This window comes from Pinus tabuliformis, chromosome J (genome assembly GCF_031772625.1).
Source record: "Pinus tabuliformis cultivar Carrire ecotype Pingquan chromosome J, CPIR1, whole genome shotgun sequence".
Taxonomy (NCBI): domain Eukaryota; kingdom Viridiplantae; phylum Streptophyta; class Pinopsida; order Pinales; family Pinaceae; genus Pinus; species Pinus tabuliformis.
The window spans coordinates 1,503,024,268-1,503,037,466 of record NC_142295.1 but is presented as its reverse complement, the minus strand read 5'-3'; positions in this window follow the sequence as shown (position 1 = coordinate 1,503,037,466).

Below are 13,199 nucleotides of genomic sequence, written 5' to 3'. Positions count from 1 at the left end.
ATTTTTGTCTACAAGTTTTATTAGTTAGTGTGTTTCATTTTTAGGATAAGATGAGTAACAAGAGGCTAGTTCATTTTCAGGACAAGATGAGGAATGCGAGGTTGGTTCATATTCAGGACAAGATGAGGAACCAGATCCAGTTGTTGTAATAAATAGATGTAGAGAGTTGCTAACTAACCATTAGGGAGTAACAACTAGTTTGACTAAAAGTAGAAATTAGAGCTTAGGTTCAAAAAGGTCCTAAGAATAAGATTGATCCAAGGATTGGTCTTCTGGAGTTCATCTTCCTTTTATTGAGGGGACCATAGATAAAATCACTAGGATCTTGAAGAAGCATAACATTCATTCTTCTTTTAGGCCCCTTAACATTATTTTATCTTCGGTCTGTTAAGGACCCCGTTAACCCCAAGGATGGGAAAGGTGTTTTCATCATTCTCTGTTCATGTGGAATTCCTTATATGGAAGGTCTTGCTCCTCGGCTTTGGCAGAACATGCAGAAAAAACCAATCATCACATCTGCATTGAAGAGGCTAGGGTCATCGCTAGAATTGACCATTTTCATTATCGTAAATTTAGGGAGGCTTTAAAAATTGAAAAGATACCTGTTAATTTGAATAGGGATCGCAGATGTTAATTTGAATAGGGATGATGGCTGGAGTATCAACAGATGCTGGATTCCTGCTCTTTCTTCCTAATCATATAATTTTTTTATATAATTTTTATTTAATTTATAATATTCTAATTATTTAATATTTAGGCCTCAACTTATTAATATTAATAGTTATAAAGATATTATAATATACAATAATAAGGTTATAAAGGGATATTTTTTTTTACTAATTATTTTAAAATAATATTTATTTAATTTATAATATTCTAAATTTAGTTATTAGTTAATATTTAGGCTTAAACCTATTAATATTAATAATTATGAAGATATTATAATATATAATCATAAGGTGGGAGAGAGGCGAACTAGGGTTTCTGCAACTCGTCCTAGGGTTTCTGCAGCCCCTGCTACGGCAGGCTCCACTGACATAGCTCAGTTTTGACAGAACCAGGGTGGATCGGAGGTTTCGTGGTCCTGCCATAAGTGCGAAGGAACATGCAGCCCCCTCAGGGGGAGGGCGATGCACCTCCCCCAAAAAATGATAGCCAAAAGCAGCGGATCGAAGACACTGACAAGGAAGACAGACAGAATGAGGACAATACGAACAGCAGCAAGCAACAGGACAATGAACAAGATCAGAAAGACAAAAACAAAGCAAGTTCCTCCACATGTAGACCGGTGGCCACTCACAGGCCAAAAGTGGAATTTCCCAGTCACCAAATCAATGCCAGAATACAATTTATGAGGGATCATGCATTGATTGGCAACTTTATTGGAGTATGGCCAACTAAGAAAGCATTAAGGAGCTGGATAAATACCAAATGGAACCCAAAGGGCACATCACTTTGCATCTAGGACCGAAGGGGTTTTTTACGGCTGTTTTTAATTGCTTGGAAGATCGCAACAAGATTCTGGATGGGGGTCCTTACTTCTTCAATTCTGTCGGTCTATATCTCAAAGGGTGGGTTGAACAATTCAATCCAGATAAGGAAGACCTCAGCTATGCTCCTGTCTGGATAAGGTTGTACTCGCTTCCTTGGGAATATTGGGAAGAAAGCTCCCTCCAGGAGATTGGAAATGCTCTGGGCGAATTCGTCAAGGTTGCAGAGGAAACAAAATTATGCAGATACACATCATATGCCCTGATCTGCATTTATATGGACCTCAAGCAAGCCTTGCCAGATACAGTAAGTCTCTTCCATGAAGACGTTGAATGGATTCAATTAATAGATTATGAGCATGTACCATTTAGATGCAGGAAATGCCATGACCTAGGACGCCTCTACAGAGATTGTCCTCTGAATAGGAAACCCCCTCCTCAAATGGACTCAGAAAATCAATCGTCTGACGGTTTTACCAAAGTGGTAAACCACAGAAGAGGGAACAAGAAATCGACTGCCAATACTAAGACCCATCAAGTTAACATGTCAAAACCCTCAACGAGCAACAACTTTGTTGCTTTGGCTAGTAATGATGTGCAATATTTTGATAATGTACCTCAAAATGACAAAGAAACCAGCAAAGAGCAGCTGGATGGGACTACACAGCAGCCAGGGGAAATCTTGTTTAATAAATCAACTATTCAATCCTAAACCAAAAATCAGGCTTGGAGTTTTCAAGGAATAGAAGTTGAGAATCCTGAACCCAGCACAAAGGTGATGAAGGAAAGAGAGGAAGACTCTCAAGAACCCCAGATCATGGAGGAAGACCCTGAGAATATTGATATTGGTGAACTGGATATTCTAGGACTTGAGCAAGCATGCAAGACAGGGAACTTTGACAAAATACCAGACTGGCAAGTGGACAACCTGGTGGAGGTCCTCAATCGCGCACAAAAGAAGTACTCTCTAGGAGTCCAGATCGGCAGTCAATGGGATGGAAAGTTCATCACCAAAGACAACAAGAAGCGAGGAAGAAAAACCACCCTCGAAAGAACCATCAAGATAGGCGAAGTGCTAGTTGAGTCAGGTAGATACGCCAAGCTGACCAAGTACTTCAATGTCAATCCCAACCCTTCTCAATGAAGCTGATATCATGGAATATTAGGGGGCTCAATAGCCCTAGGAAAGGCAGACTACTAAAAAATATGCTCATGCAGGAAAAACCAAATATACTCTTTTTGCAAGAAACAAAATGTAACTCGACAGTCTTGGAAAAAATAGCAGCGAAAGCCTGGCCAGGAGGGCTAGTAACAATTGTTGATGCACAAGGGGCGTCGGGAGGACTGGTAGTTCTCTAGGATGCACAAGTAATTCAACTCGACAATATACATGCAAACAAGAACTTCATCCAGGCAATATTTCATATAATCGGCACCAATACCCATGGCCATATGACTAATGTATATTTCCCTCAGGAAACCATACACAAAGCTGAAATCTTGGATACCTTATCGGATCTTAACTCAAATAGGCTATACCCACTTTGGATATCTGGAGGTGATTTCAACATGATAGCAAGAATGGAAGAGAAGCAGGGAGGCAGAAGCAGAAGGAACAGAGATGGGAATCTACTAAAGGACTTTATTCAAAACAACTGGCTGGTAGATCTACCTTCAAATAATGGCATGTTCACTTGGAACAATAAAAGAGATGGACCGCAACAAATAGCTTCACGTCTCGATAGATTTCTAATATCAGACAATGCAACTCACCTGGGTGGGGAATTCATTGCTTCCATCCTTCCAGTATCAGGTTCAGACCACTGGCCCATAGCTCTCCAATGGAACCGTCCGGGCAACAGTATTAGGCGTCCCTTCCGGTTTGAGGGCTTTTGGTTAACTCATCCGGATTTCAATGAATTTGTTAGATCAACTTGGCTCAAGTTCAATCCCTCTAGTGGTACTAAGATGTCTATATTCCAGTAGAAACTAAAGCACCTTAAAGGAGAAATCAAACACTGGAATCATACCACTTTTGGCAATATTTTCAAAGCATAGGTAGCCCTCAATCAAGAAATGAAGAATATCCAGAAAAGGAACATTATAGAAGGACGCTCCGAGGAACTCGTAAAGCAAGAACATGCTATTGAATCCCAAATCTTAGATAGAGCACAACACGAAGAAACTCTTTGGAGGCAGAAATCGAGGATCAAATGGCTTAAGGATGGGGAAAAGAATACAAAATTCTTTCACAAAACCACAGTGCAGCGCAAAATGAATAATTACATTTCCCACATCAAAAATGAGCAGGGAGACAGAATTGAGATGCATGAAGGCATTGAAGATGAGTTTCTCAGATACTTTAAAAAAGCCCATCAAGAACCTAGCATAGATAGAACGTCTGCTATAAACACAGTTCTAAGGAAAATTCCAAAACTAATTACAGAGGAGCACAATCTTCTCCTTCTTAAGCCCACAAGTCTGCAGGAAGTTGAAAATGTTGTGCATCAGTTGAAAGCAGGGAAAGCACCACGTCTGGATGGATTCACCTCCAACTTTTTTCATAACTTTTGGGATCTAATCAAAGTGGAGGTCTGTCAAGCTGTTGAAGAATCTCGCACTTTACGATGGATGTACCCAGGGTTGAATGCCACCTTCATTTCTTTAATCCCCAAGGCAGAGGAATCTAATACTCCAGACAAGTACAAACCGATTGCTCTATGAAACATCATTTACAAGATTTTTTCAAAAGTGATAGCTACCAGACTGAAACCGCTGCTCCCTCTCATTATCTCGCCCGAACAATCTGGTTATGTAGAAGGTCGGCAGAAAATGGATGGTATTATTTTAACTCATGAAATAATCCACTCTTTGAAGCAAACAAAAAAACCAGGTATGTTGCTTAAAATCGATTTGTCTAAAGCTTTTGATAGTATCAGCTGGGTTTACATTCAAAAAATCCTAACTACCTTTGGCTTTGCCCCTTCCTGGGTTAGATGGGTTGCCAATCTTTTGTCTTCCTCATTCTTTTATGTGCTTATTAATGGTATCCCTTCGCCCATGTTTCGTCCTTCGAGGGGTATCAAGCAGGGAGACCCCCTTTAACCTTTTCTTTTTGTTATTATGGCAGAAGGACTAGGTCGAAGTCTAAAATCCGCTCTGCTTTCCCAGCGTCTCAAAGGCCTATCTTTTTGCAATTCTCCTACCTATTCCCACCAGCAATTCGTGGACGATAACATGCTTTTTGGTCATCCCTCGGTCCAAGAAGCTCGCCTTCTCAAAGCCCTCCTAGCGAACTTCTCTGAAGCTTCAGGAGCCCTTATCAATCGTGTCAAATCTCAAATCTTTTTCTTTAATACCCCAGCTCCCACTCAAAGAGCCATAGCCCGTATTCTTGGTTTTACCATTGCTTCCCTTCCCTCCAAATACCTAGGAGCTCCCTTAATAGCCTCAGCCCTCAAGCACTCCTCTTGGAAAGACCTGTTAGAAAAGCTAGAAGCGAGGCTCTTCCTCTGGACTCATAGAGCTCTTAACATGGCCAGCAGACTTGTTCTCATTAAAGCTGTTCTCCACTCCATGCCCTTGTATCTTTTCTCTATTCTAGCAGCTCCTAAATGGGTTCTCAAGGATATAAAGAATCTCCAGCGCAACTTCTTATGGGGCAGTTCAGGCCCTAATCGAAAGTGGGCTCTGGTCAAATGGGACAATGTGTGTCTTCCGAAAAAGGCTGGGGGTATTGGAATAAGAGATCCAGGGCACAGTAATAAGGTAATGGGAGCTAAAATTTGGTGGAGGTGGCTCGCAAATCCTAACACCCCCTGGGCCTCCCTTTGGACAGCAAAATATGCGAACAATAGCCCTATTGAAGAAAGAATTTGAATGTCAGAAGTAAGCACAGGGTCTGTAATTTGGAATTTGGCCATTCAACATAGGGATCTAATACAACAACATAGTTTCTGGGAAGTTAAGAGTGGTAACACAACAAGATTCTGGGAAGACTCCTGGCAACAGCTCCCAAAGATAAAGGACACTCTCTCTAACCTTCCCCTACTAGAGCAAGATATAAATCAGCTAGAAAAGGTTAATCAGTTCTAGGACCCTTCTTCCACACAGGGATACAGACAATGGATGGATGCCAAACAAATTATGGTGCACGGCTCTGAGCAAACTCAGCTCTCTCTCTCCTCAGAATTACAAAAACAGCAAATCCTCTTCTCAGAAGGATCAAACATTCTCAGATGGGGATAGGAAGAGAAAGGCACTTTCACCACAAGGGAAGCATATAAGATAATTATCAAAGAAAGGATAATCAAAGACACTTTATGGAATAAAATCTGGCATTCCTCAAACTGGCAGGTGTCTACATTTTTATGGCTCCTATGTCACATTAAAATTCTCACATGGGATAATCTTAGAAAAAGGAGCTTCTCTGGCCCATCCATATGTCTCAACTATAAGCAAGAAGAGGAATCAGTTATACATCTAATGCAAACCTGTCCAATAGGACGGAAGCTATGGGAAAAGGTTACCTTCCGATGCCAAAAAGAGGGCAGAGTGCAAGGGGATATCAGAGCTACTATTCGTAACTGGGGTCAAGAGCCATATCAAAGAAAACTCATAAACACACTTTGGCAACGTATTCCTGGTCTACTGATGTGGAACATCTGGAAGGAGCGGAATTGAAGAATTTTTAAGGATCAATCAATGTCTATAGAGCAGATATTGACCAAATTACACCAGAACATTAAAGAGACACTATCTATTAATGCCTGGTCCCAAGAAGATTTTCCATCACTGCCCCAGGAACAATCAGTCTGGGCCAACTGGAAGATACATTTAAATCAAAAGCCTACTGTTAAAGACAATCCTACTAAGAATAAACAAAGGCCAACAAAATGGACTCCGCCGCCTAGCAACATGTTCCAACTCAACTTCGACGGAGCTTCAAAGGGTAATCCAGGAAAAGCAGGTTACAGGGGAGTCTTCAGGTATCATTATGGCACTCCTCAACTCATCTTTCTCGGCTCAAAAGGTTGGGAGTCCAATAACTCAGCGGAATTGGAAGTACTATGGGGAGGTCTCACCCTCGATCAGGACAAAAGATTTTTTCCGCCTATCATAGAAGGGGATTCGCAAATCATCATAAACATGGTCACAAAACTAATGCAGGGCTCCCCCATACATAAGGTTAGTAGAAGTTGGAGAATGGCTCAAAGGCTCGAGCTAATAGATAAATGGCTTTCTCAACATCAAGCAATTTCTTTCAAACACACTAAGCGGGAAGGAAATAAGCTGGCTAATTTTCTTGCTAATATAGGAGTGGAAATTGGGGTAGATCTCTTTGTAGGCTCAATCTCCAGCATAGCCTCCGAGCATCAACTCTCTGATTTCCATAATGTTGTGAAGGATGATATGATTCAGGAGGATGATACACACCCGGATGCGGGTGTTAATGCTGCGCATTTATGAGGGTTCATTCATTGCAGGCAGTTGTCCCTGCACCTGGCTCGCGGACGAGGATTGCATATCTCAATGGCATGCGATATCAATTGGATAGAGGACGGAATTATGGTCGCATAGATCGTCTTCAATGCGCGCTTGGTTTGAGAGTTTACGCTCAATGTTTTATTCATGGCCTAGTGTTTCGTTCACGCCATTGCCCTCGACTCTTTTCACCTCCGCCTGATTTTCTTCTTGCACCCCTATTTCGTTCAGGTAGTCTGGAAGCGCGCTTGGGTTTTAATTCTTGCCTGGTTCATCTGTGCTCAGTCCTTCCCTCTTGAGCTCTACCATTTTCCCTTACTTGGTTGCTCAGATAATTCGAAGATGCCTCGCCATCGAGGAGTCTCTCACCGTGGAGGCAATACTGGTAATAGAGGCAGGGCCTCTCATTCTGCTCCTTAGAACATAATCCCTATTACTTCTGCCTCCTGTCCTCTCCGCCCTCCGGTCATGCTAGGCCTCTCCCGCACAACTCCTTTCAAACAACCCGCTTCACCTTCCATAGCAGGCTCAACCGGCCAGTGTTATCAGCCATATCACTGTTATTCTTTTTGTGGAGGAGGATAAACCCAGCAGCTCAGCCCACACCATCACCTCTCAGTCTCAAGATGACAGTGTCCTTCAGGGGGAGATGGCTAGGGTCGTGTTTAATGAAGACAACATGCAGGAAGACGACACTATTCCTGAGGCGCCTCAGCCTCCGGCAGAATCGAGTTAGCGCGAGGTGCTTGCTTGTGGGCCGGTTCATCATCCTGGTAGCATCTTGAATCTAATAATTCCTCCAGATGGTGGTATCGAGGGGATTGCAGACAATGAATTCGTCACTTGGATTGCCTCGTCCAGCCAGGTGGACAAGGATGCGCCCGACTCTCCGCAACATGCCGAATGATGCTGGTTCATTACCTACGGGTGGCACTCTTGCCTCTGCTCTGTTTTATTTTATGTTATGTGTCTATGTTTTGGGTCTCTGGTTACGGGTCTGGTCTCAGTTCTCGTCTTGTATTGGTGCGAGCCAACTTGATATGATGTGCAGCAACAATTCTTGGCTCGGCAAGCTTTGTTTTGGCCTCAATTTTGTCCATGGCGGGTATGATAGAATGTTTACCAGTAAAGCCATTGTCGGCGATAGTAATGTTTTTTTATCGGTAAAAGACTATCTAGACTATTATATTATATTTACATGTAAACTTTACAAACAGTGAGACAGGCTTTCCAGGGCCAGCAGTTGCACCTTGGATAGCTTAGCTTTGAAACAAAAAGCTCCCACGCAGGGGCAGCACCTACAGAACTTCCAAAATCACCTACAAGACTAACAGAGTCCCTCCAAAATCTAATCGCTGCTGGAGGCCCAAAAGACATGAGTAGCAGCGTGCTAAGGGGCCTCATTGCGCTTAACAGACCCATGACTGCCCACGCAGGGGCTTTCAACAGAAACTGACTGTGTGCCATGGACCGGCAAGAACCAAACAGTGTTGAAAATTGACAATAGACCCGACAAACATAAACCAGACAGACATAAGTATAAACTGCCAGCCAACAAACATAGTGATATCCGGAACCGACATACCCGCAGAAGCTTTAATCCTGGATTCGGGCTGAGAGAGGAGGGCGTGTGTTGAGTCGTGCTTCAGAGTCCTGGTCCTCGCAGAGACTTTTGTCTTCCACAATGTAGCACCACCCCTGCCCCTCATGGACTCCTTCCCACATCGCCTTCCATTTGTCCTCAGCAATGCCCTGAGGTGCCGGCCCCATTGGTTTTGAGGTGCCTTGCATAATCTCCTTCCCCGTAATGCCTGCCTCAATTGGGGGCAACACAGCAGGGCTGTCCTCACCAGAGCCTCCTGGAGGCCTCTCCAACGTACCCAGAGGATTTTCAGCTTCATTTCCTTCAGGGATTTTGGTGAAAAGAACTGAAATGTGGGCCTTGACTCCTGCATTATCTGCTGAGCTGCCCAGAGTGAACACCACGGAGCCGAATGCCGGAAGCACTGGCCCTCCCTCGCTAGAGCTACCGACCTCCAAGAATTGCCCCGCTGGGAGTTGTGTGGCTCTTGGTCGCCTATGACAGTAGCAACAACAACAATGGTGGTGTTCATCTGCTGCAGGGGGTCGAGAGGAAGATCCTCTCCATGGTCCCCGTCTGCTAGGCTGTCGCTCCCGTAATTTGGCCATGTCTTCTTCGCTGCCACCCTCAAATACCTGAGAGAATAGGTGAGAATAGGCACAGTGCAGATTTCGCCCCAATCCCCACACTGGTGAGACGAATTCTGAGCGACTTCCTCCTGCGAGAGAGTTAACACTTCTCGCTTCCAGTTGTTCCAGAAATCTCTCGAATTGCACCCCCTTCCTACAGCAGCTGCTTGAATTGCAGCAGCAAGAGGCTTCAACATCCACCGACCCGAAATTTCTCTGCTTTCGCACCCTTCGAACCTCGACATGCCAATGAACCTGCGTCGTCGCTCTGGTCCATTGATATTGTATTCCATTCTTTCGTTGCAGGCGTGCATTAACTGCCTTCTACGCCACCATCGAAAACCTTTGTCTAACATTGAATGCCCATCGCTTCGATGCTGAGCCATTAAACCTCGACGGCGTTCTACCATGGAGTCGTAAGGTTAACACGGGGCGGCACATGCTGGGCATGTGGCACGCCCCCCCTTGACGTATCATCACCCGCATCCGGGGGTCGGCGATAGTAATGTTGTGTTAGCCTCAGAACAGGATTATTTTTTTGTATGTCAGGGTCTAACAAATCATGTTTTGAAGTCTCTTAATCCTGAAAGGGCAGATAGCAGGATCTGTATGTCTCAGAATCTCGGGCTGAGGGCTGGCTTCTGCCCCCTCTGAGGTCTTGACCTCCATGTACATATTTTTTCTCTTTCTTAATAGAATTAGTCTTTACACAATATATATATATATATATATATATATATATATATATATATATATATATATAATCATAAGGTTATAAGTGGATAATTATTATTATTATTTTTTAAAAATTGCTTGGTTTATAATATTATTTTATTAGAATCCCAATTAATATTATTTCATAAAAAAAAAATTAATAAGAATTTAATTAAAAAAATTTCCTTACCCTTCTTTTTCAACCTTTAGGCAAACTAGCTGTTACTCCCTAAAGGCTAGTTAGCATCTCTCTACATATATTTATTACAAATCCTGGATTTGATCCTCATCTTGTCATGAAGATGAACCACACTGGCTGGTTCGAAACACATCGACCACAATATCTCTTATGTGATTTTTACCGAAAAATGCTGTTAAAATTATTATGGATCACAAAAGTCTAAATTCTGAAATATTAAATTAATGTATTATTAATTTGAAATAGTTTTTTAAAAGTGCATTTTAATTATTTTATACTTTTCTTTTAAATAAATTTTATTATTAATAAAAAAATATTAAAATTATAAATTTAAATGGTTTACAAAATATTTAATTAAAAAAATACAATTTATAAAATATCTAATAAAAAATTAACATATAAAACAATTAAATTAAATGATGTGACCTAGGGGCTTTAGGTTATGAAAATTAAACATCTAAGTTATCAAAATCAAAGGGATTGCATTTGATGTGGGCATGACTAGACTTTTACTCACACATTTCAAACCAAAGACTTTTACACATAAAGTACTTTAACATAATTTCAAACCAAAGACTTTTACACATAAAATCAAAGGGATTGCATTCGATGTGAGCATGACTAGACTTTTACACACACAAATTCAAACCAAAGACTTTTACACATAAAGTTTTAAATAAAATTTATTTCTATTTATCTCAAATATGATTGGTTGAAATGTCTCCCCTCTTATTGTGTAATGATGACAATAATTGACTTTTGTGTACTCTATTATTAATTACTATGAACTATATCACTAATTACTATGTACAATAAATATAAATAATTTGAAAAATAACATTATATATTAATTACAATGTACCATAAACACAAATAGTTTGTAATTAAATTCAAAATTTTCATTTTCTCATTTTCATTGGTGTAAAGTATTGAATAGACAATTTTTATAAGTTTTATTTTGTAATTTACAAAAAAATAATTTAAAAAATATAAATTTGAAAAAAATATGTAAAACATGTGTACAATTTGTACAACTGTCATTATATCAATCTATACTCTAATAACATAACATGTATACTTAATATGAACATTATATAAAAAAATACCATTATTTAATATTAAATAAATAATAATTAATTTATTGTTATTCTCTTCAAAATATATATATAACCTTTATCTATCAAAAAAATGTTTAATTATATTAAAAAATTAATAAATAATATTAAAATAACTTATTTTACAATGAATAACAAATTTTTTATAAATTATACCTAAGTTTCTTCCCTAACTGCAAGGCAGCTTGGTCACAAAACAATAATAATAATTTCTCTAAAGCTTTTGGTTAATCTAAAACAAAACTATGATTATGACATCCTTAATAATTTATTCAATTATATCTATAATAACGATGAGGTATTTAATTGTGATGTCACCATATTCATAATTATATTTAAAAAAATTGTGTGATGCGATATGTAATTGTGTTGTTATAAAATTAATTAAAAAGGTTTGAAAAGCTAATTAAGAAATTTGAAGGATAGGATTGGAGTTCATTCAATGAATAAGAAGAGATATTAGAGATATTTGCATATGCAATATATGGTTGAATGGGGGCGTTTTCGTTATTCAAGTGATAAAAAAAATATTAATAATTATAATATTAAAAACTAGTTTTCACAAATATAAAAAAGATTTGTTGTATGTCTCATATTTTTTATAAGGAGTTGTTTTTTGAAAATTTTTAAAAGTTTTTCTATGAATTTTTTTAGTTTAATTTTTTTAGAATTTGACAGAAATTTATTGAAATCACAAGTTTGATGGGTAATCCACAATCAAAGTGCTCTCAAAGTTTTTCAAGGTGTTGAATCCACATATACAGTAAAAAACCCAGTTTAAATAACACAAATGAAGGTTTCACTTCAAATTTTTCCACTAAATTCTGACATAGGAAGTCTAAAAAATCACCCTAAAAACAACTCATTTATAAAAAAATAACTTTAACATTAAAATTATAATATCAATATATTTAAATTATTAAATCCTTAAAAATAATTATTTAAGTATTATAAAATCATGATATATTATTTTCACGTATATATTGAAGATTGGTACAATTAATATGTAATGTTTAACTCTATGCCTTATTAGAGTGTGACTTATATTATGTTTGTTTGTGAGGAGTGTTTATTTAGAATTTGTAAAAAAATAGTTTAAATTTATCTAATAAATAAAAAATTGTTTTTTTTAATGAAGTATAGAATGTCGTGTGAAATAGTGTATTATTAAGATATTCTTTTTTATGTGAAAGTTGTCGTGGTGTTTTATTTAATAAAGAAGTATAAGTACAAATAGTAAATTTATTCAAAATGTATAGGGGATGGTATTAATTGGATAAGTTAATGTCATCAATGAGTTAATGTCATCAATGGTACATGAAGTAAATTGAAATCATAATCGTTAGAAAGATAATTTATAATATTGATTATGTAAATCCTAATTATTAGAGGATAATTTATAATATTGACATATTAGTTTTAGATTTAGATAATCCACATGGTTTTCATTTGTAAATGGCATAAAAAAACCTTAACATTAAAATTGTTGAGCGCGATCAATACATCATTGTTAAAAATTAACCATTAACCAAGAAATTATGTTATTGAGAAACCATGTCATAGTCTCTATAACCCTTGTACACAAAAGAAAATAAAAATGATATCATAAATTTAGCAATAAATTTTAGTCTCAACAAGTTTGTATATAAACAATTTCTAAGAGTCATTGCCAAGAGATTTAAGGTCCAAAAGTTATTATATTGTTGAGGAATCATTTCTTTCCTTTTCTTAGAATACTATTGATCCATTTTCATGTATGACCTTTCACTTGTGGTCATTCACACCAACCATTTTCTTTTCTCTCTTCCTCTTTTCACAATGTGCCATAACTTCCATTAAGTATCAAGTGAAGTTTTAGAACACCTAGTCATATCTATAACTTATGTTGAAATCCATGTTATGTGGTGGTCCTTCACTTTTAAAAATTTCCCCACATTCTACACAAACTCATCCTCCACACATACTCTTCCCCCCTCGCCAAATTGT